This window comes from Daphnia carinata, chromosome 4, assembly GCF_022539665.2.
Source record: "Daphnia carinata strain CSIRO-1 chromosome 4, CSIRO_AGI_Dcar_HiC_V3, whole genome shotgun sequence".
Taxonomy (NCBI): domain Eukaryota; kingdom Metazoa; phylum Arthropoda; class Branchiopoda; order Diplostraca; family Daphniidae; genus Daphnia; species Daphnia carinata.
In genome coordinates, this window is record NC_081334.1 from 8,762,019 (window position 1) to 8,786,279 (window position 24,261).

At 39.4% G+C, this 24,261-nt stretch overlaps 1 long non-coding RNA gene and 1 pseudogene across 2 annotated transcripts; both read left to right on the forward strand.

Moving 5' to 3' along the window:
• Nucleotides 1-3,891: 3,891 nt before the first annotated feature.
• LOC130687587 (DNA-directed RNA polymerase III subunit RPC2-like) lies at nucleotides 3,892-8,295 on the forward strand (annotated as a pseudogene).
• A 13,500-nt stretch (nucleotides 8,296-21,795) lies between these two features.
• LOC130687606 (uncharacterized) lies at nucleotides 21,796-24,026 on the forward strand. Of its 2 annotated transcripts, none has more exons than XR_009000186.1 (9): nucleotides 21,796-21,984; nucleotides 22,063-22,160; nucleotides 22,225-22,383; nucleotides 22,535-22,750; nucleotides 22,817-22,943; nucleotides 23,009-23,090; nucleotides 23,183-23,481; nucleotides 23,557-23,721; nucleotides 23,795-24,026. It is a non-coding gene; the product is annotated as an uncharacterized LOC130687606 (long non-coding RNA). The 2 variants fall into 2 exon arrangements; XR_009420811.1 differs by having other exon boundaries at nucleotides 22,539-22,750.
• Nucleotides 24,027-24,261: the final 235 nt, after the last annotated feature.

Sequence of the window (24,261 nt, forward strand, 5' to 3'; positions counted from 1 at the left end):
TCGGGTGTGGCGGTCGCGGTTGTCGCGCCGGTTATAGCCGCGGGCGCAACAGACACAACGGTTCTTAGTAGCTTCTCCCTCGGATTCCACATCCACTTCCGATTTCTCGTTCTTTGAATCTTCCACCTGAACTTTAAGGTGAAAACGCAGAGAGAAAGAGAAAACAACAACGTGTCAGCCTCTTTCTCCTCGTGCTCTATGCTTCATTCTCATCCTACCAGTTGGCGCCCTCCCAAGCCATGTAAACTCCTAGCTCATTTGCACTGACCCTCGTACAATACGCTTGCCTTGTGACTGGTTGAAAGAAAGAAATAGGGCAAAAGAGTGCCCTAATGTTGCAATGGAACGAGCTATTTTTCTATCGATTCAATAAGCTTACTATCATAACGGATGGAGAAAACGGGTAAAGGCAAATGTGAAGAAAAGGAGCCAATATCCAAAGAGCATGTCGGAGGCAAGGTTGTTGGGGAAATTATAGAAGAAATGAAAAGCGAGGAAAGCAATGGTTGGGTCACCATCAGCTAACCCTTTGATCTTTAAGGCCTCTGCTGTATTTAAAAATGCCGTTAGTTGATCCTGTGATACACTCACTTCTCCTCTGTACATGCAGTCAACAAGTGCTTGCAGGTGATTGAACTTGACATCTTTTAGAAATACCTCAGCTTGTTTGTCCCAATGTAATGAAAGTAATTCCTGTTAACGAAAACATTTATTAGTATGGTCAAATGAAATATCACAAATGATTAGCAGGCTATTAATAAAACTATTAAGTACCTGAAAGTAATTAGAACAGGGACATAAAACCAAACAATGCACTTGAATACACTTCCCTTCGGCAGCCAAGGTAACATCAACCAGGCTACCCTTTTGAAGAAGCGCATCCATCACAGACACTAGCATGCTGTGATGGTTGTTCCATCTTAAGCAGTATTCCTGCACCCCACTACTCTGTCCCATTTTGAAAAAAATATCCTGTAACTGCAATACAAACAAAAGAATTAAGCAACTATTGTGTTTAAGGAATATGGACACATATTCCATTTCAGTTCAACATGATGAACTTTTTCAGTAGAACAGAGAAAACTTTACAAAACATAAAATGTCTACACGGTGACATGTCGAAAACAATCAAAACGATGGTTATTTAAACACTTGTACAACAACAGTATCAATGCACGAAAGTAAACAACAGCAGACGTAACTATAGCTGTAGCTAACACGAGAAACTGTCGATATACGTGCAACCAGAGTCATAGAAACCTGGTTGCTCTACGCTGTGTGTAGATGCTACAAGGGTTTGTGGTGACTTGTGGTCCCGATTTCACCGATTTTGTGGGCGGAGCTGGCAGCGACAAAGAGCCATCTGTTGACTAGAATTAGAGATATCCTAACATCTTAAAGGAAAACCCTAAAAAAACTACAAACTAAACATCAGTTAAAATGCCTAGTGGATAGCACCTCCGATTACAGTGCGGGAGACTCTAGTTCGAATCTAGTCGCTGTAATTTCTTTTCTCAGTTTCCTAACGTATGCTGGCCACGCGTTGCGCCAAGTTCCACTTTCTACTGTTTTTCCACTCATTGCACTTCTGTACTAAAATTTTATATTACGTAATTTTATATTAGTATTATATCTATTAAGCCGCTGGCAATTAACTTATTTGCGCAAGAAGTATTGTGCGCTGATAGGCCGTTATTATAGTAGGCCATGCTTGAAAGACACGCTTGACTTGGCCATCCATTTACTCTAAGTCCAAACCGATGGAGTAAAGTACTAAAGTACTTCCCCTCGTTTGGCGGGTCTGCTATGATTGGCTGTCGAAATTTTGGCAGGACATAGCTCATTGGTTGGGGGCCATGTAGTACTCCACCAAAACCGCTAGGTTCGCTATTTAACTGCCAGAATGGGACCACAAGTCACCACAAACCCTTGTAGCATTTACATATAGCGTAGAGCAACCAGGTTTCTATGACTCTGGTGCAACATTGAAGCTCCTTTTTTTTATTTTGGTGTAGATGTAATGTAGGTTATCATGGTGTACTAGCATGGTGTAACAACTCTCCATTTTAAGGCCTATCTCCAATGAAGCCTGTTTTCTGACAAGGTGGGTGTGGCCTAACTGAGGTTAGATACAGACTTGCCGCGCCGATCAATTTTCCGATCGCGATCTCCGATCCGATCTTTTGAGTTTGATCGGATCGGGCGATCCGATCAAACTGCGAAAGATCGGATCGGCGATCAAATTTTGCCGATCATTTTTAGCGATCATTTTTGTGCAGCATCTAACGGTAAAAATTTACACTGTTTCGCGAAAATAGCATTGGCTGTCACAGCGACAGTCACTGGCGGCCATTGAGGGTGAACACTAAACAGTTTCCTTCAATTGGCATTCGCATAAATAGCAGTGAAATAGAACCCTGCGGCTGAAAATCTACAGCTAGATGGCAAAAAGTTTGATCGCTAAAAACGATCGGATCGCGATCAATTTTTTGGGATCGCCGATCCGATCTCCGATCTTTTTCAAAAGATCGGATCGGCGATCAATTTTTTGATCGGAGATCGGATCGGCGATCAATTTTTGATCGCGATCGCGGCAAGTCTGGTTAGATATAGCCGACGCCACCATCGGAACCATTTAGAAGTACTGAGGAGATGTACTAGTATCGCGGTAGGACAGTAATTACAAATACAGTGGTCTAATGGATAGAATTGCAGTACGGGAGTCTCGAGTTCGAACCCAGTATAAATCTTCCTTTTTTCTCCTTTCCTAACATAAACTGGCCACGCGCGGCGCGTACAAACAACAAGTAAAAACAAGATTTTTTTCCACGTCTCCCACATTTTATACGAACTAAACATAAAAATACGATAATATAACTACACAAAGGTTAGAAGTTAATTTTGATATGCAACAGGTAATGGGATAATGGGACACGTCCCCTTGTTTGGACTTAGAAAGTTTTTCAAGTAGGTGCAGCCTTTACCTTTTACTTCAATATCGGCCACTAGGCGTCTCTGACAATATATAACCTAGACCCCAAACAGGCTTCAGCCGAGATAGGCCGTTATAACAAAGAGTTGTTACACCGTGCTAGTACACCATGGTGATATTATTTCAATAATATTTCGAAAAAAAGGGGTGGAGACAAATCTTATAAATGGCAGCTACGCGAATTTCGCAAACTGGCAACGTTTAAGCAAAGCGTCACTCTTTGTCCTCACTCTTAACCCTATCGGCATTTTCACTTTGATTAGTGTTCTTGATACACTCGTGTTTGAGATTGGGATTGGGGACCAATTTCTTCCACGTGCTAGAAGCGTGGGCTTAAAGGTTCCGCTGAACATTTTGAGAAAGAACAAGATCGTGAGACGATGTAAGTTGTGAAACAATTGAATTAGATGACACCGGACATTTTACAATTAGATTTATTGGCCGAACTGTGAGACATAATAAAGCAGATAATTGTGACAAAAACTGTGAAACTAAGAAGATGGGAGAATCACGCAGGGATGTTTATGGAGATCTTGAAAAATTATTAGAACCAATTAAAACTGTTGATGTAATTCTAATATTCTCTTAGTGACTGAGGAAGCTAATCTTTTGTCAAATTAACAGGAAAAATGGAAGTTGGTTCCGGCTTTTCTCAAGAACAAAGGGTTGGTTGAACAGCATATTGATTCGTACAATTACTTCATCAATGTGGACATCAAGAAAATTATTAAACCAATGAAAAGGTAGTGAGCCATGCTGATCAAACATTCTACCTTAAGTACTTGGACATTCATGTTGGAAAACCAGATTCCATAGAAGACGTGAACCATGTAATAATTTTTAAAAAATCCTTTAAAATATCAGCCTTTATTCCATATGCCGTTTGAATTAAATAGTCTCGGCTGACCACTCCTCATGAGTGTAGGTTAAGAGACATGACTTATTCAGCTCCAGTTACTGTTGATATCGAGAACACCAGGGGACAGCAAAGAGTTATATGCAATGGTATTTCTATTGGAAGAATGCTCATCATGTTAAGGAGCTCAAACTGCACATTGACTGGTATTTCACCTGCAGAAATGGCAAAAAAGAATGAATGTCCATATGATTGTGGTGGTTATTTCATTGTTCGGGGAAATGAAAAGGTAAAAACAATTTTGGTAAAATGCTGTTTAGTCAAGCTTTTCACATCAGTCAATTTTAGGTGATCTTAATTCAAGAACAAATGTCGAAAAATCGGATGATTGTTGAGCAAGATAGAAAAGGAAACATGTCATGTCAAGTAACCAGCAGCACGCACGGAACGAAAACGCGCACCAATGTGATCATGAATAAAGGAAAATACTATTTGAAGCAAAATAGTTTTCAGGATGTAATGTTGTGATGCGCTATTCTGTAAGCATAGGCTGACTTGTTTTCTTTCAAACACTTCAAGGATGTCCCTGTCGTCATAGTTTTTAAAGCTATGGGGATTTTGGCTGATCAAGAAATAGTCCAAATGATTGGCACTGATGATCGTGTAATGACGGCATTTGCGCCTTCTTTAGAAGAATGTGTGCGCGCATCGATCTTTACTCAACAGCAAGCACTGAAGTATCCAATACATCTTCAAAATTCTGTATATTTATGCACATAATAATCTTTTTGGAATGCCTACTGTAGGTATTTGGGCAACAAACTGCGCCAAAAGCGTTTTTTGGGGGGGTCCAAAGAAAACGCCTGTGGAAGAGGCTAGAGAGATGCTTGCCACCGCCGTGTTAGCCCACGTTCCGGTAAGGTTTTACGTTTTCATGGATGTGCAATGTCATAATTATCATATTTGCATAGGTGGAAAATTTCAACTTTAAAGCTAAAGCGATGTATTTAGCTTTGATGATTCGCCAGGTCATTCAAGCCGAAAATGATCCAACGTCAGTTGACGACCGTGATTATTATGGCAACAAGCGCATGGAGTTAGCGGGTTCACTACTTTCCCTGTTGTTCGAAGATTTGTTCAAGCGGATGAATTTCGAATTAAAGGCAATCGCGGACAAAAACATTCCCAAGGTTAAGGTGGCCCAGTTTGATGCAGTTAAACATATAAGGACCGATCATATAACTTTGGGGTTAGAAAATGCCATTGCTACTGTAATACTCAATTTTCCCTTGGTTCGATCTTCAAAATCCGTAACTTTATTTTCCTTAGGGAAATTGGACGATTAAACGCTTCCGAATGGATAGGCAAGGCGTCACACAAATGCTTTGCCGCTTGTCTTACATTTCTGGACTTGGGATGATGACTCGGGTTAATTCTCAATTCGAAAAGACACGCAAAGTATCTGGTCCCCGATCTCTCCAACCTTCTCAGTGGGGTGACAATACTTTCTCTTTGTTACCAAATGTCGTAGTTTTATATAATTTCAATTTTTAAAAATTCTTTTGATAGGTATGTTGTGTCCGTCAGATACACCTGAAGGAGAGGTAAAACTAATTAGCTTTAAAACAAATGTGATTTGTGTTCCCCCGAAACGTAAAACAATTTAATATGGCCTTTATGGTGATATCATTTAGGGATGCGAGCTAGTAAAAAATCTGGCAGTGATGACTCATATTACGACGGAGGCAGAGGAAGAACCCATCATCCGGATTGCACAGAATATGGGAGTTGAAGATATTAATCTATTCAGTGGGGAAGAGATCAGCGACCCGATTATATACACTGTTTTCCTCAACGGTTCTTTTAATTTTTATAGATGTCTCATTAATTACGATTGTTTTCACTGCATTATCTATTCGTATTTTAGGAAATATTCTAGGACTCGTCAAAGATTAGGAACGCTTGATCCGATATTTCAAACTGGCTCGCCGCCACGGCTACATCAACACCTTTGTTTCCATTTATCCCCATTTTTAACAAGAGCCGTTTACATCAGCTGCGATGGTGGTCGTCTATGCCGGTACAACATCTAGGTTATGAAGTTACCAATTTTGTATTGTTTGATTTCTCTAACCGTAGGCCATATATAATCGTCCGAAAACGAAAACCAGCTGTAATAGAAAGACATATGCAAGAACTGGCAGATGGCTTTCGGACATTTGAAGACTTCACTCATGACGGGCTGATAGAATTCTTGGATGTGAATGAAGAGAATGATAGGAACGTAGCTTTGTACGAGTCGGATATCACCGTAGAGACGACTCATCTTGAAATTGAGCCATTTACTTTGCTTGGCGTCTGTGCAGGATTAATTGCGTATCCTCATCACAACCAAAGTCCGCGAAATACTTACCAGTGCACCATGGGCAAACAGGCGATGGGTACCATCGCGTGCAACCAACGAAACCGAATTGATTCTCTCCTCTAGAACTTGGTTTACCCACACAAACCAATGGTTAAGACACGCACGATTGAGCTCGTCAATTTCGAAAATATTCCAGCTGGCCAAAATGCTATGGTCGCCGTGATGAGCTATTCTGGATTCGATCTGCATTCCATCTCGCATGACAGTCGGTAAACTGATTGAACTTTTGGCTGGAAAAGCGGGGCCCATGGAAGTAAAGTTTCACTACGGTACCGCTTTTGGCGGATCTAAGGTGCGAATTTTAACAATCGTTTGGAATTTTTTCATGTCATTGTTTTACAATAGGTCCAAGACGTTAGTGAAGAACTGATCAAACATGGATACAATTACCAGGTAAAGAGTGTGTGACTTCTGGAACAACAGGGGAGCAGCTTACAGCTTATATTTATTTTGGAACTGTACATCAGCAAACCGCGATCGTATTATAATTGTGTACGGATTTAATTTACTTAATAATTGTTAGGTATACTATCAAAAGTTGAAGCTCATGGTGATGGATAAGATGCATGCGCGTTCGCGTGGACCACGAGCTGTCCTGACACGGCAGCCTACCGAAGGTCGTGCCCGCGATGGGGGCCTTCGCCTTGGTGAAATGGAACGTGATTGCCTCATCGCGTACGGATCTAGGTTTGCATAAATCGTCACTGACCATGGATATTATTAAAATTTTACTGATCGTATTTTTCTTCCAGCATGCTAATCTTGGAGCGATTGATGATCTCGAGTGATGCATTTGATGTTGATGTTTGCAGATCGAATTCAGAATAGCTCATCACGGCGACCATAGCATTTTGGCCAGCTGGAATATTTTCGAAATTGACGTGCTCAATCGTGCGTGTCTTAACCATTGGTTTGTGTGGGTAAACCAAGTTGTAGAGGAGAGAATCAATTCGATTTCGTTGGTTGCACGCGATGGTACCCATCGCCTGTGTGCCCATGGCGCACTGGTAAGTATTTCGCGGACTTTGGTTGTGATGAGGATACGGGATTAATCCTGCACAGACGCCAAGCAAAGTAAATGGCTCAATTTCAAGATGAGTCGTCTCTACGGTGATATCCGACTCGTACACAGCAATGTTGCTATCATTCTCTTCATTCACATCCAAGAATTCTATCAGCCCGTCATGAGTGAAGTCTTCAAATGACCGAAAGCCATTGCCAGTTCTTGCATGTCTTTCTATTACAGCTGGTTTTCCTTTTCGGACGATTATATATGGCCTACGGTTAGAGAAATCAAACAATACAAAATTGGTAACTTCATAACCTAGACTGTTGTACCGGCATAGACGACCACCGTCGCAGCTGGATTTTTTCATGTCATTGTTTTACAATAGGTCCAAGACGTTAGTGAAGAACTGATCAAGCATGGATACAATTACCAGGGTAAAGAGTGTTTGACTTCTGGAACAACAGAGGAGCAGCTTACAGCTTATATTTATTTTGGACCTGTACATAAGCAAACCGCGATCGTATTATAATTGTGTACGGATTTAATTTACTTAATAATTGTTAGGTATACCATGAAAAGTTGAAGCACATGGTGATGGATAAGATGCATGCGCGTTCGCGTGGACCACGAGCTGTCCTGACACGGCAGTCTACCGAAGGTCGTGCCCGCGATGGGGGCCTTCGCCTTGGTGAAATGGAACGTGTTTGCCTCATCGCGTACGGATCTAGGTTTGCATAAATCGTCACTGACCATGGATATTATTAAAATTTTACTGATCGTATTTTTCTTGTAGCATGCTAATCTTGGAGCGATTGATGATCTCGAGTGATGCGTTTGATGTTGATGTTTGCAATCAGTGTGGTCTCATGGGATATTTTGGTTGGTGTCACTATTGCAAATCAAGTGCTTCTGTTTCTACCATCCGTATTCCCTACGCTTGCAAGCTTCTCTTTCAAGAACTTCAAGCGATGAACATTGCTCCACGCCTCAAATTGGACAAGTATTTTGACTAACTTGATAGGTTCCAACATTAGAACTTGGTAAACATTACAAAATTCAAGTGGTTTAAATAATATCCAATAGTTCCACAAATTCTTTTCAAAATGGAGTTAAGAGTTTCAAAGTTGGTGTAAGCTAACTTTGTATATCGGTACAAATGTCAACTTTTTCGATCAAGTGGCAGTGATAACACTGTATTTACATTACTTGTCTCAAAGAATGGAACAATATGCGCATAGCTCTGCATAATATTCTCAATTTGATGCAGTTGAATGAAATACTAGTTTAAATTCAGTTCATAAGCGTCGTTTACCTAACTAGTTATATTCTATTGTACACTTATTCGGTCACCACGTTCAGACGCTAAGGCTGTTGGTTAAGTTAATGCCTAATAATTAGTTACGTTATGCTTTAATTTGATGCAGTAGCTTCGGGTGTATCTTAACTGTGTAAAAGTTAGTTCGTAATCTATGTTAGCAAAACTTAGATTTAATTGTTATAAATCTGTTGAAAGTGTGGGTGAAGGCGCAATTTTTGTAGCGTCATGCAAAGCTATTAGCAACTTCTCAGTCTTCCTTGTCGTTTAGTTGAGTAGAGAACGCCATTTTTGTGATCCTGTTTTCGGGATATTTTTTTAGTAATATCTCTGTTGAAAATTTGAATAGGAAGCCATCGAATGAAGAGCTGATGCTGCCATGTCGGTTAAAGACAAATTAATGATGAACGTATTTGCTGGATGAGGTCTTAATAGCCTTTTGAATCTGCAATTAAAAATCAAAAAGTTAGAATCCATTGATTATTCATTGTTTACCTAACACTTAAGTGTTTTGAGACACAACTGGAAATTGAAAAAGCACCTCGAAAAGATAAAAAGGACTGTCTGTTGGCCACTACCCCTACGATTGCTATAGTTGAGACAATTAAGCCCATAATGACGAAGGCTTTTCGAGGAACCTGATTCAAAAACACCAACTGCTCCTTGATCTAGAACGCATTCTCATTAGTGTTGGATAACAACAGTGAATCGTTGAAATGGATATTCGTCGAGTTTCTCATACCGTCGATGCTATTGGCGGCATTCCTGCTGAAATTCATTTGATCGGCAGCTGAAATTTGTCTCGAATTGTAAGCCGCGGAAAATCTGCTCCTTCTGTGAAAAAGGTATCATAATCAATTTGTGTAATTCATAGGGTCCTTTTCTAAGATAATCTTTATTTGCTGAACGAATACCACTTCGTGATTAAGATGTAAAGTATCAGATTGGCATGAATGCATTCATGCCAATCTGTACTGTATTTATCGTGCTATTAATATTGACTAAACCCCTCGTTGATGTAGTTTTGTCATATGTTTCTCTACCTTGCTGCTGATGATCATAAACCGGCTTTTTCGGTTAAGGTTTTCTAAGGATTTCTTTCGTTTCTTTTGCTTCTGTCTGAAGTTGTTTGTTTGTTTCTAAGGCTGCTTTTATCTGTTGTTCGGCGTGTAATGTTTCGAACCTCGTGTATTACAGTAGATTGTCGTAACAATTCCAAATTACAAGGTACAAACATGCGGTATTTATACTACTAAAGAACACACATATTGAAGGTAAAATGGGAGGGGATACATTCACTTTCACTTGTGAAACGCTTGAGGGATGTAAGAGGTGTGGCTGTCTTTGGATAGCCTTTGGGCTCGTTACATTCCTCCCCTTCTTCGATAAGAAGAATTGGTCCTCCAATTGTATAATGATGAATAATAAAGCTGGTTCCTTCACCCAAGACTTTTATTAAATTTTGTTGTCCTTTTTCTTTTTCCGTCACCGGCTACAGTTGCTACTATGAATACAAATGATGGCTATGGTTGAATAAACTGATTCCTTCACCTAAAAATTAAGAAAACGAATTGTATGTGGTTTTACTAAGGTTGTTGGTATAACTTCTTCTTTCTTTCTTCCTTTTGTTCTTGCTTTTCTTTATGCCCGGTATTTCGGCGATGTTGATTATGTTTTTTTCATTTCCCTCGCGGCTGTATTGTTGGTGTTCTTTTCTTCTAGTTTTAGGCAGGGATTTACCGTTATGATTTTGTTCCCATTTTTCAAAAATGGCGTGTGCTCTTTTACTGCATGGTTTTGCTCGTGCTGTGTGTCCGTGGGAGTCTTTTATCCGTGCGTCTGCTCCATGTAGCAGTAATATTTCAATCATGTCAATTTGATTGAATTCTACTGCTAAATGTAAAGCGGTGTCACCTGAATCATCTTGTTGGTTGATGTTGATGATTCTTTTTGCACAAATTTGGGTAGCTAGGTTTTCAAGACCATACTCGGCTAGATAATGCAAAACGGTTTTGCCCTGATGTGTGTCAATGTTGATATTAGTTGGCGACCATATTAACTTTGCGCACTCTTGGTTTTCGTATACAATTGCCAACATTAATGGGGTTTCTCCATTACCGTTTCGGGCTGTAAATTCGCAGTTGTGGTGTTTTAGAATTCGTAGTAATAGTAGATCGCTTATAGTTACTGCGGTATGAGCGATTGTCTTTCCGCGGTAAAGTATTTCCGGGTTCGCTCCGAAGGATAGAAGAAGGTCTGTAACGTCGTACCTACTTCTTCTTACGCTTGTATGGAGCAGCGTTTGTTCTGCCTCATATCTCTCGTTGAGAAACGTGGCCATCTTTTGTCTTGGCCAACCTTGTTGTACTTGTATCTTATTTTGGATGCACTTTCTAATTACCCATAGTGGAGCTTCCATCATCGATAATGAAAGTTTTCCGTCTTCTAGGTCTATTATGGCTTGTCTTCGTAGCTGAATTTTTTCTGCTCGGGCCGCCGAAATCGATGCTATCGTTTTTAACCGACAGTTTTTACACGCTTCCGTTTCTTTCTGTTGGTCGTCTGGCTTGTTACGTTTTTCCGCTGGTTCACATTGAAGATAGTTGTCGCTGTCGTATCCTTTTGTGAACTCAACACTGTAGTCACTTTCAAAATCGGGTTCCATTCCACTATACGCCGTTAACCCTTCGTTCTCATTTTCACTTGATTCACTGTTGTTATTCACTTTTTTTTCATTTATGAAGCAGTTGTTCTTTTCTGTTTCTATGCCGTTCCATCCTATGAATTGCACTAATTGTTCGTTATCACCCGCATTTTTCGCACTTTCTTTTTCTCTGTACTCATGTTGACTATCCTCACTCTCGGTGTTGTTGACAGTTATTGTTTTGTATAATTTTTCTATCCTTCTGGGGATGATGGTACCTTCATAGTCGTAGACTTTGATGTAATTGTTTGCCATTTTGAGATGATTTAATAGTTTTTGATGATACACTTTGCTTTTGCGAAACTTTGTAGGAGTAATGCTGTTGCGATACTGGGGAGAGTTTAGATTTTTCATTTTGCGAAATGCAAAATCTTTCGAAGTTCTTCATGTTGCTTTTCTTTTTCCGTATGTTCTTGTTTTTTGTTTTCTGTATTTGATTAATTTGATAACTGGTTTTCATGCATTTTAATATATTCCATTTTCTGTCTTGGAGTTGGGTTGAATTCTTTTTCGTTGCGTCTTGTCGCTGTGACATGTGTGTTTGCCGCAGGGCGAATTTGTTCGTTTTAAACTTTTTTTTTTTATTCCCTATTTTAGTCATTGTCAGTTTTTATGGTTTTTTTTTTTTTTTTTTTTTTTTTTTTTTTTTTTTGGAGGAGTCATCTAGGGTACGCGCGTTATCGCGACGTTTACCCGCTCAAGTTTGCCCGTTTACTTTGGTGGCTGGAGTCGGGTGATGATATTTATCATCCTACCCCAACGTCTTCTCGTTTTCAAGAGGAGCGTCTCCAGGAAGGGAGGGCCGAACGCTGGGACATCACGAATGTCTGGCAGATTTATGAATATCTTCTTCATGGCGCGCCTCCCGAACGTGATCCCACTGACTGAATACTTTGGGTGTTTTGTTTTGTAGTTAATGTTTTAGTTGGAAATACAAAATTATTATTCCAGTTTGTTTGTTCGTCTGTTTGTTTTACTATAAAATTTTCAAGTATTGGTAAGTGAGTTAATTGGTAGAGTGTGGGAAAAATTTATTTTATTTTATTTTTTTTCGATTTCCTGAGGGAAAAAATGATAATCAACTTAATTGTTGGATTTTTAAATGCTGATAAATGCGTTATTTGCTGGGAGGGTGCTACTTTGTTATGAATTGTCTAAGTTGTTAGTGGATTTTTATTATTGGATTTTTTCTTTCAATTTCCTTGGGACTTTTACTTTTTGGCTGGACCACTGTTGTCTGTCTCTGGTATGCAACGACATAGGTCTTCCCAGACCATGCCATATCTGACGACGTAAGTCCATGCGGTATTTTTTCCGGTACATCGTTTAGGTGTGTCAGCTTCATCGATAGATGGATAGATTGATGAATTTGGTGCGCTTGGCCGTGGTGGTCGCGGTTGACCTTGCCTTTCAGTTGACAGCTGTGCGGGTGCGGATGTTCTTGTGAATGGTTGTTCGATGGCGATTCTGAACGGTAATTTGTTTCTCGTGCTGGTATCATTGATGCAAGTTCGTGTTCTTAGCCCAGTTCTATCTGTTGCCATGAGCTGCCCTGTGTGCTCGAATGTACCCCAGATTGAGCTGGTGTTAGCGCATTCTTGAAGTACTAGCATTGTCGTATTGGCTTTGATACAGGTGTTTGTGTTGAACGGTCTGATGGTGAAATCAGATGTATATTCGAAAGCTTGTCCTCGTTCTGTTGCTTTGCTACAGTTGGCTACCATTGTTTGTGATTGCACTAAGTGATCGTTGCTGCTTACTAGTTTTCTTAGTTCTTCTTGACATCGCGGCCACTCTTTGTCACATTCTTCTAATGTCATTTGCTTGTTTACTCCATGGTGTGTTAGACATTTTTCGTTTGGTGTTTTTCCGTTTTTCAATAGGCCCCAGGTAATCATGTCCCAGATTATATTTCCGCTACCGTGATTAGTTTTTAAAATTCCTCCAAATAGCGGTGAATTAATCGTGGTTATGATTGCCTTCCGTTGTTCTTGCTGAATTTCCTGCATTTCTGCTAAAGTTGTGTCTGGGAAATTTTCTATGATGTCTGGATTGGTGTTTACAGTTTCAAAGATCCATTTTTGTGTTACGCTTTTCTTATCATCTCTGCATTCTGTCAATATGATAGCTTGGTATGTTCCTAGTGTAATACAGAGATACGATTCTTGTGAAATTAATTGGTAGTTTTGTTGATCTAGAATCCACCGTGTTGAAAATTCTGAGCATTTGGCAACAATTAGTCGACCTGCTTCTCCTTCCGTGATACAGATATCACGGTTCTGGACTCTTATTGTTTGGTCAACGATATATTCGAATTCTGATCCTTGAGGAAGTGGATCATCTTTTTTGAGACGAAAGTGAGCGGTTAACTGAGTGCTTTCGTCTGGTTTGTATATTATGTATATCGTGGCGTTGTAATTTACACTTCGGACTTTTTCGTTGATTCTGATTGACTGTTGATATCCCATTCTTATTGGTCCCCAGGCGTACGAAATGCTGTACAGACGTTTTCCTGAGTCTTCCAAAGGATTGTTGGGCAGGAATGTAACTTCCTGCTGAATGGATCGTTTCCGCTTGGTTAACTGGAGTTCCCTGTAGTCCTTGCACACCAATGTATCTAGGTGAGTATTTTGTATGCATGTATGTATAGTTGTTTTGAACATCTCGTAGAGTTTTCTCGTAGTTTCGGTAGGAAAGATTAGGTATGTGAGCGGTATGCCCACAACTTTGTAACCTTGTGGTGTTATGTCCCGATCTGGTTTGTTGAAGAACGAAATCTCGATCTGTCGATTGGTGTCGTAAAGACGGCTGGTGTTTTCGCGTTCCGGCATTCTCGGAAGTTCCAGATAACCGCTTCCTTTGATCAAGGTTTGAGAATATGAATTATTTGTTGTCCTATCTCCCCATACTATTGTGTTTTGATTTTGAATGAAATGTCCTTCCTGCTGGGTAGTATTTAATGATCCAAATGGGCTTTCAATTGGATCGTCCTGTTTTTCCTGCCGTACGGTGATTTGTTCTGCTACACAGTTGAGGGTGTCATATGTTTTTATGGCGTACAATTGCCCGTCGCCTGTCGGAGTGGCTGTGAAACTCAGACCTGCTGGTCCGGTCTGCATGTTATTATCGCCACACTTCTTGTCGTTCACCATTCTCCAGCATTCCAGTGCGGAAATTAGTTTAGTTTCTTGTGAATAAATGGTGTCGAAAGATCCGATCCAGAATGACCCAGTTATTTTCTTCGTTTTTATCCATTGCTTGCAGGTCCAGCTTTTCCAACAGGCTGCTGGTTTCTGTGTCGTTTTTAAAGTGTACAACGTGGGTATTCTGGGTAAGTGAGCTGTATCTGATTCTTTGTTATTGCAGTAATAGGGTTCCTCTATATCTAAAATTCCTCTGGTCTTTACGTTCTTGCAGTCGCATACGGTTGAATAGATGGGATATGTGGATGGAATGATGGTGAGTAATTGGATGAGTGATAGTATCAGTTCCATCTGCGAAAAGAAAATTTGGACGTTTTAGAATCTCGATACTTCGTGGCGTTGCCGTAAGTTGTATCGTGGATTCGTCATTCTAGTATGTGCAGGATTAATTGGTATAGGACCGGGGAGATTCGGTGCGATGATTATACAATTTTCCGTTTCTGCTGCTTGATGCGGATGACAACACGCTCTACGAACAGGTATTCTTTTGTTGTTGATGAAGTTTTTTCTTGGTCTGCCTGGTCCTCGTCGCACTGTTTCATTTCTTGGTTGTTGTGGTGCACTAGATGATCTTTGTGTTCCTTGGTTTGCCGGGACGTAGAGTTTTAGGCGGTTGACGTGTACCACTGATTTTAGTTTTTCATTGTTCACGTGTTGAATCTCGTAAGTGAGGTTTTAGAAATTTCTGATGATTTTGAATGGTCCATTCCACCTGTTGATGAATTTTCCGGCAGTTGGTGGAGCTTTCAGTAGCACAAAGTCACCAATGTTATATTTGATTGCTTGTGTTCCTTTGTCGTAATATCTTTTTTGTTTTGTCTGTGCCCGAAATAGGTGTTCCTTCGCTAGTTGCTGAGCCTTCTTCCATTGATGTGAGTACATTACACTGGTATCTTCGTATGTTTCGTATCGTCTGTCTATTTTGATGTCGTTTGGGAGCAATGGTTGTCTCCCGAAGAATAGAAAGAATGGGTTTTGTTGCAGTGTTGATTGCTTCGCTGTGTTGTAAGCAAATGTGACAAATGGTAGATATTTGTCCCAATTTTCTGGTTCATCCGTCACGTAGCAAGCCAACATGTCACTTAGGGTTCTGTTAAATCGTTCTACTAATCCGTCTGTCTGGGGATGGTATGCTGTTGTTCTGATTTGTTTGATTTTAAATAATTTCCAAATGTCTTGGACTAAACTCGACAGGAAATTAGTTCCTTGATCTGTTAAGACAACTTCAGGGGATCCATATTTGGTGTAAATATCATTAACCAATATTGTAGCAATTGTTTGGGCAGTCTGATTTCTCATAGAAACCGTGAAGACGAAACGACTGGCATAATCTGATAGGACTAAAATATACTTATGTCCCTTTGCGCTTTCTTGAACGGGGCCTACAATATCCATCGCAAGTCTTTCCCACACCCTTTCGACTGGGGGCATAGGTTGCAATGGTGCTTTACTTCCTCCTACAGCTTTGCGTTTTGCACATTTTAGACAATTTTTGAGATATTCTGTTACGTTCTGTCGCATGTGTCGAAGGAAGTATTGCTCTCTAAGTCTGGCTATTGTTTTTTCTATTCCTAAATGTCCTGCTAACATGTGGTCATGATTCGCACGTAAAATATTGGTAACTAACGGTAGTGGGACTACTAATTTTCCTTGCCTATCTGTTAATAGACCTTTTTCGTTGATTACAAAGTTGTTTGAGAATCTTTTGTTTCTAGTGTTCTGGCTATCTTTTTGTATTTTCATCATTAATTGTTGACAATATTTATCTGCTTGCTGTAATTCTATCCATTTTTTTCCCTCTGAAGACTTTCCCTCTTAAAACTTTCGCTTTTTTTGAATACTTTCTTTTTCTTTCTCAAGGTGTTCTTGTTTCTTTAATCTTTCAATTCGTAGTTTTTCTTTTAGTCTTTCACTTTCTTTTCGCATATTTTCAAGCTCTCTTATGACAGTTTCTTTTTCCATTGCCCTTGTTTCTACTCCTGCTATTGGCACTATGGGAATACGGCTTAGGGTGTCTGCATTTTGGTGTGACTTCCCAGGCCGGTACCCAATGACGATGTCGAATTCTTGTATTTTTAGTGCCCATCTAGCTAATCTTCCTGCGGGTTCTGTCTTACTCATTAACCATTCTAAAGGTCTATGGTCTGTAAATACGGTGAATCTGCGTCCGTATAGATATGTTCTAAACACGTCAATTGCGTGGATGATTGCGTAAGCCTCTTTCTCTGTGGTTGACCACTTGGCTTCGCGGTCGTTCAGATGTTTAGAGCTATACGCTATGACGACTTCCGCGCCGTCCGATTCACGGGGTTCCTGTACGTTGCACTCCGCTGAATCCGCTGATTGAGGTAGAGTCTGCATCTGAGCCAAGACTGCTCCTATACCGTATCCTGAAGCATCTGTGTAGATGATAAATTCGCTCGTGAAATCTGGATACCCTAGGATGGGTCTAGTTATGAGACAGTTCTTGATACAATCAAAGGCATCCCTTTGTTCCTCTCCCCATTTCCACTCGACTGATTTTCTCGTTAGCGCTGTCAGTGGGTGGGCCTTATCAGCAAAAGCCCTGATGAATTTTCTGTAATAGCTAGCCAACCCTAGAAATGAGCTCAATTCTTTCAGGTTTTTGGGAGCTGGGTATTTGATGATTGCTTCTAACTTTTTTGTACTCGGTGTTATTCCTTTTTTCGAAACAATATATCCTAAATAGTCTAATTCTTTTTTGAAAAATTCGCATTTCTTTCTTTTTAATTTTAGTCCTGCGTCTTTAAGAAGCTTAAACACTGCTTCTAGATGTATCACATGTTCAGCAATATCATTACTGAACACTATGATGTCTCCAGATAAACCAATGCAAACCTGAACAATACTGATTTCAATATGTTATTCATTGCTCGTTGAAAAGTGCTTGGTGCATTTGTTAGTCCAAATGGCATTCTATTAAATTCGTATTGTCCAAGTTCACAGATGAAGGCGGTTTTGTGTTTGTCGCTTTCTTCTATCTCGATCTGCCAGTAGCCACTTAGTAAGTCCAATGTCGAGAAATAAACTGATCCGCTCAATGCATCAATGGTGTCGTCAATTCTTGGTAATGGGTATTTGTCCTTTACGGTTATTTTGTTAAGTGCCCTATAGTCAATACACATACGCATCTCTCCATCTTTTTTGGGAACCATTACAATTGCTGCTGCAAATGGGCTGTGACTTTCTCTAATAATATTGTTACTTATCATTACATCTATTTTTGTTTTGACGATTAGTTTTAATGCTTCTGGTGTTCTGCGCAATCGTTGTGTAATTGGGGCATTGTATCCTATGTTAATGGAGTGCTTTACATCAGTTGCTAGACCCAAATCTGATTCTCTTTCTGCAAATAGGGTTTCGTGTTTTTTCAATAGATTTACAATTTTAATTTGTATCTCGTCGGAGATGTTACTCGCTTCACTTTCTTGGGTTTGTCCAATTCGTGTTGATTTTTTGGTAATTACTGATTGGGAGAAAGATTCTAGTCTGCGATAATCTGCTTCTGTCAGATCGTTGTTGTAGTTCTATCTGACGAACGGTCTGGGAGGAGTGGAATATTAATACCTGTCTTGCCAAAAGTTATGCTATATACTGGGAGTGTGTTTTTACCAAAGCTATGTTCTTTTCCGGAATGATCGTAATTGATCTGCCTGTTTTTAGTATTAATTTTTACATTGTTGCTCGATAAGAAGTCTAATCCTAATATGCAAGTTTCGTTCAAGTTTTCCATAATAAAGAAATCATACTTAATGACGTGATTGGTGTTAATGGTGATTGAAAATCCATATTTCCCTTTTGATTTTAGTATTTCTCCTGACACCGTTCTAAATATTGGCGAAGGGGAGTCTTTAACATGTTTAAGTTCTTCATACTCCTTTAGATTAAAAAATAGGCTGTCAGAAACTAAACTGGCTGCTGCTCCTGTGTCTACTAAAGCCTTAATTTCTTTTCCAAAAATTCTAATGGGTATACGTATTAGTTTGGGTATCGCTATTTCTAAATTTTGTGTTGGAGGGCTGTATGGTAGGGATATTGTGATTACTGCATTGGACGGTGGTTCGGGTTGTTGATACCTGCCATATCCGTCCAACATTCTCGCGCAATGTGTCCTCTTTTATTGCACTTGTGGCAGATAATAATTCGATTTCCTAGGTCTTCAGTGGTGTTTGGTTGATTTTGTCGTGGCTGTGGGTATTGATGAGTATAGGCTGGGTTTTGATGATACACTTGATGATTGTTATGTGGTTGAAAGTTCGGTCGATTGTAGTGTATCGGTCTTTTGTTGTACGGGGGTCTCTGGGGTGTTTGCTGGTAAGTTGGGTAATTTGATTGCTTATATCCCGTGGAGGTACCTTCTCTTCTTGGTGAAGTATAGTTGGTGCGATATGGGCTGTTATCTCTGCTTCGATTGAAGTTTCGGTCACTACTGGAGCCTCTGCTATTCGGTCTCTCGTGAAATCGGACTCGCGGATTTTGTGGTCTGGAGTAATGATCACTTGATCGCGAAGATCTTTGCTCGTATTGATCTGTGGCTGCTATGGTTATATCAGTATCCTGTGACAATTCACGGTTTTTATTAGTATTTTCCAGTTCACGTATTTTTTGTTTTAGGAATTCGATTTCTGTCTTTTGTTGTGAAAGTTCGTTATCTTGTTGTTTCTCGTGATGCGTTATCCCTGCGATTACCGCATTTATTTCTTTCTCTTCTGCAGTCTCCTTGCTATATAGGATGCCTTCGGATATGATAAGTTGTTTACATAACTGATCAAAATCTTCGGGGTCTTCGGGCATTCTAAAATAGAGTTCAGCTCTGAATTTTGGTAAAATGCCTTGCATCAGAATTTTGATTTTGGTATAATCTCTCATTCTTTTGACTGTGTTTATGAGTCGGCCTTCGACGATGGTTTGGTTTTGGTCAGATTTTTCTTCTTTGCCTTCAATGAACTCGTAGAGACTGTTGATTCTTGAGATAAAGGCTTTGCATTTTTCTTCAGGTTTTTGTTTTAGTGTGGATAACTTTTTTCTTTGTGCTGCTAGGTCGTATGCATCCTTGAATCTTGCAATAATTACAGTTTTCCATTCGTCATAACTTAACTCGTCACCTTGCTCTTCTACATAGTTTCCATGCCATTCTAGGGCGTCGCCTTTTAGTCTGTCAGAGAAGAATCGTATTTTTTGGTTGTCGTCCCAGTCGTTGTTACGTGCCACATGTTCGGCGTCCTTCAGCCATTCTGTTATTAATTTATCAGTGCTTTTCCCTTTGAAGATTGGAATTGACTTTTTGTCTTCTCTTGAAAATAATTCACCTAATGCTTTTACAATTGGTTGGGTTGTGGATGTATCGAGGCTATCGGTATCTGTTGTGTCGCGGTCAATTCTTGAAGTTTCTTTCTGTGAAAGTCCCATTTTGATTTTGTTTTTGAGAGTTTGGTACTTTCGTTCTAGTTGAAGAAGGTTGTCGTTTTGGATCTCGATTTGATTTTGTAGCTCGTTGTTGAGTTGCTGTAGTTTTTCGAATTGTTCAGTTTCTAACTCGAAGTGAAGGGATTTGTCACCTTCTGTTATTGAGGTTAGGTCGTTTATCTCACTCACTAATTTTGTTATATCTCCTGGTTCGTTGGAGTTGTCTAAGTCTTCGGTTTCAGCGAATGTTACCTGTTGCTTTCTAAATTCTTTTATTCTGTTTTCCAGATACTTAATCTTTTCTTCCTGGTCTCCTACCTGTATGTTGGTTTTTTGTAATTCTGTTTCAAGATTTTTATTCTTTGTAGTAATATCTATCAGACTTCTTCGTAAGCCAGTTTTTTCTGCTAAGGTTTTTTCAAGGATCTCTTTTGTTTCTTTTGTTTCTGTCTGAAGGTGGTTGTTTGTCTCTAAAGCTGCTTTTATCTGTTGCTCGGTGATTTCTAACTTCGTAACCAGTTGTTTTCTTTCACTTTAAAGTTTGCTAATTATTTCTTGTTCTTCTCTCTCAACAGCTATGATATTGTCTTCTTTTTTTCGTAAAAGGTTTTGTAATTGGTTTTCTGTTGCTGTGGCACTTTCAAGGCTTGTTTCTAATTCAGTGATTCGATTGGCAGATTTCTCAAGCGAGTTTTTTAGTGTTTGGTTACTTTCTTGGAGTTGTTCAAGGGAGCTACTTAATGTGTATTTGGAACTCTTTGCCTTTTTCTTGTTGCTATCTAGCTGTGTTCGTAAGCTCTGTAGCTCAAAATTGAGGTCAGACGAATATTTTTTCTCTGTTATCTGCGCAAGTACTACTTCTCTTTGTAAAATACGGCTGATACCTAATAGGAATTCTTTTTCTTTACCATGTACAATGCTAATTTGCTGCAATAAACTGTCAAGGTTTTCGGTGTTGCCACCAAGGGATTCTACGTAATTTTTTAGTGTCTTTGTGGTGTTTGTAATAGTTTCTGCTGTTATACCATTTGGTACTTGCAACGATTATTCTAACAACGTATATGAATACAATTGTAATGCGTTGTGGGTCTCTTTAATAATTTCTTGTTTCTTGGATTCTATTTGTTGGATTTTTGCTTTTGTCGTGGTAGTCTGATAGGTTTTGTTCGGTAGCCGGAGAAATAGGACCTGGAGAAATAGGACCCGGAGATTTAGGACCTACAAATAGGACCTGGAGAAATAAGACCTGGAAAAATAGGACCCAATCTTCAAACATTTTTTGAAGGGTCCTATTTCTCCCTATTGAGGGTCCTATTTCTCCAGCCTTGAGGTCCTATTTCTCCATCTTAAAAAAATTAAATGTGTAATGGGCTTAATTTTCCGGTATGTTGAAAAAAAAACCGAACGGCTTATATTGGTTTCTGCACTTCAAACACCGTTATGAATATGACGCCTTTTCACTGCATTATAACTTTTAAAAAAAAATTTACATTCATAATATTTTTGCAGGATTATATGCTTTTTCTATTGCTTTTTAGAGCTCATTTAATAGAAAAGTAATTTTGTTTATACAGTATTTGGATTTTCGCATTTCACATTTTCTTACTGGTGTTTTCAGGCCTACCATCACCCGCCCTTTACTAGTGTCGCTATTCACTTTTTTTTTCTTCGTGCCTCAATGAGGATTCTTGGGAGGGCACATAAGTACCTCTTAATACACAGATAACTAAGAAAATTATTATATAAAAATAATTTAAGAAACGTTAATTTCATAATAAAACACTGTTTGCCCTTGCGCAAAATATTGTTTTTTACGATATATATGGCAACGGTTACTACAAGCAGACGACTGTTTCAAGCTCGAAGTGTCAACATCCTACAATTCTATGAATCGTTGAAGTTGCTTATTGTAAGCGGTGTTTGTTTGACAGGTAAGTGGCTAGTTTCAGTAAAATTAAAAATTTTCTATTACCTAGGTTTGGCAGTTTTGGTACATTTCAAATTCATGTTGGCATTAGCACCACAGAAGAAAAAAATTTACTTGGAAGGAAAGGTATTTAAAGTGTAGACATAATTTTATTAGTTGCAGTTGGAAATTTGACACACATTACTAATCCGAAATGTTTCTTAGGTGGTTACTTTCAAGGAGAATCATGCAACTAGAGCATGATTTACCATGAACCATTTGGGAACCAACTTGTTAGCTGCCTTATAGCTATCATCCTTCTGGTAATCTAGATTTTCACAGATTTTTGTTTGTGAAATTTATGTAATCATTTTTCTTATCGTTCAGATGAAATAACAGCATTACAGCTGTTAGTTACGTCAAGACATTAATCTCAAGATGCAAGTACTGAGCTTTAACAGATTTCAATTAACAGAAGCAAGACATCCAATTCTGTTGTTGAGGAGAAAACCAACTACACACCCAGCTATGAATGGACACATATGTGTAATTGAATCTAAATTAATTTTATTTTTATGGTTTAAAGGCTTTTCGTTCTAATCTTCCTGCTAGATAGTATCTGAGAGCCATTCTTTAATTATCATTTCACTTAGATGCATTTTCAACTAGTAACTACATTAATTTATTATCGTCTTAGGTAGCAAACCGAAATCGGTACCATCGCTGAGCAGTGCCCAAGAAAATGTCCAGGAGCACGTAACACTATTCCTTATTATTGATTTCCATGATATCAATATTGGATATGGATCACGGGATCTCATGTTGAAGGCGAGGGGGAGGAGAACACCCAATCCGTTAGAAAGCTGAAAAAAGAAATGACCGTCGAAGAAAGGCACTTAATCCGTGCCCAAAAGTATAGGATACATAAACATTTTTACGTTTTGCGTTTAATTATTTAGAGTTACTTGTGTGTGAAAAGGCTACAACTCATCGAATCGGACTTTTATAAGCATGCCAGCATTAATGAAACGGCGCGGACGCTAGATCTTGATCTCGATGTCGTTGTCGTTGATCAAATTTTCAACTTTTGGGTTCTTAAACGAAAGGTGTGTGCTCCCAAATTCATGTGTCTCTACTACAAGCAATCAATTTTCTTTTTTAAAATTTCCAGTCCAACCGAGACAGACCATTGCTACCGCCCAAAACCACTGAAACGGAAAGATTAAGTCAGCAACAACAGCAAGATATGGAACGTATGAAATTGTTTGTACAGCTACGACAAGACCTAGAGAGGGTATGAACATACTTCTCATTAACTTTATTATTTTTATCTCGTTAAATGCAGAGTTGTCAGTAAAAACTGTTATTCGCTGTAAGTTCGAAATTTGTGTTACATGGTCAGCCGAAGAGAGAAATTATCACGATCGTATTTTCGATTGCGAGAACAAACCTTCCACAAGCAACAGCGATTTTGTCTCCGTCTGATCTCCAAAAAACTATCACCCCAGCAGAACTGACGCCAATCATGGCTCCTATGTCTATGACCTTGTATATTTACGTGGGGAAACGATCAAAAAAGAAGGCTTTGAACAAGTCATTCAACTCATAGCAGGCGTACAGTCGAACATCCCCGCAATGAAAAAGGTTTGGCTTTTCCGTAATTATCGATGACAAGAAAACAGTTCTCAATCTGTGTGCGTTGAATTTATTTGGTTGCAGGATAAAAATGGAATCGTTGGTCGTCCCAATCATTTAAAGGAAGACAACCCATACAAACGCACGTACATGAATGGGGGCGAAAGTCGTTGATTCCGTTCGCTATCTTCCATCAGTGCCGAATCGGCTGCCTCTGATACTGAAACAAACAGTAGATGGAAGAGACCGGTATTTCAAATCATCTTCCTGTTCGAGTTTCTACGCCGATCACAATTTCCCATTTTTTATTCTTTCCGTCCAGGTGAGAACACCTTCGCAAACATCAATTACCTCGGTCGACAGCGATTTCGATGTAGCCATTACACAGCTTGGTTCCAAAAAAGCCGGTTCGAAAACTAGTGATAGAGCTGGCAAGTTCATTTACACCGACAGTGAAGAAGAAGCGGGACCTTTTAGGCTTTTGATGTTACCTGCTAAATTTTTGTTTAATTGTTTGTATTTTGTAAAAATAAATGTAAATCAATTACCAAAAATTTATGGTTTTATTTTAATTTAAACAAATTTTCTTGCGTCCTTTGGCTGCCGCGATCCGGACATTCCGCGGATGTTCCAATACGTACGTTCACTGAACGTATGGATTTGCCATCCTGCAGACGGCCAACTAAGGACGTCCGTAGTACTCCCAAATAAGGACGTTACCAGGACTTCCAATTAATTACGTCCGTAGGACGTCCTCCAGTGGACGTCCCTAAAACCGGACATTAGGAC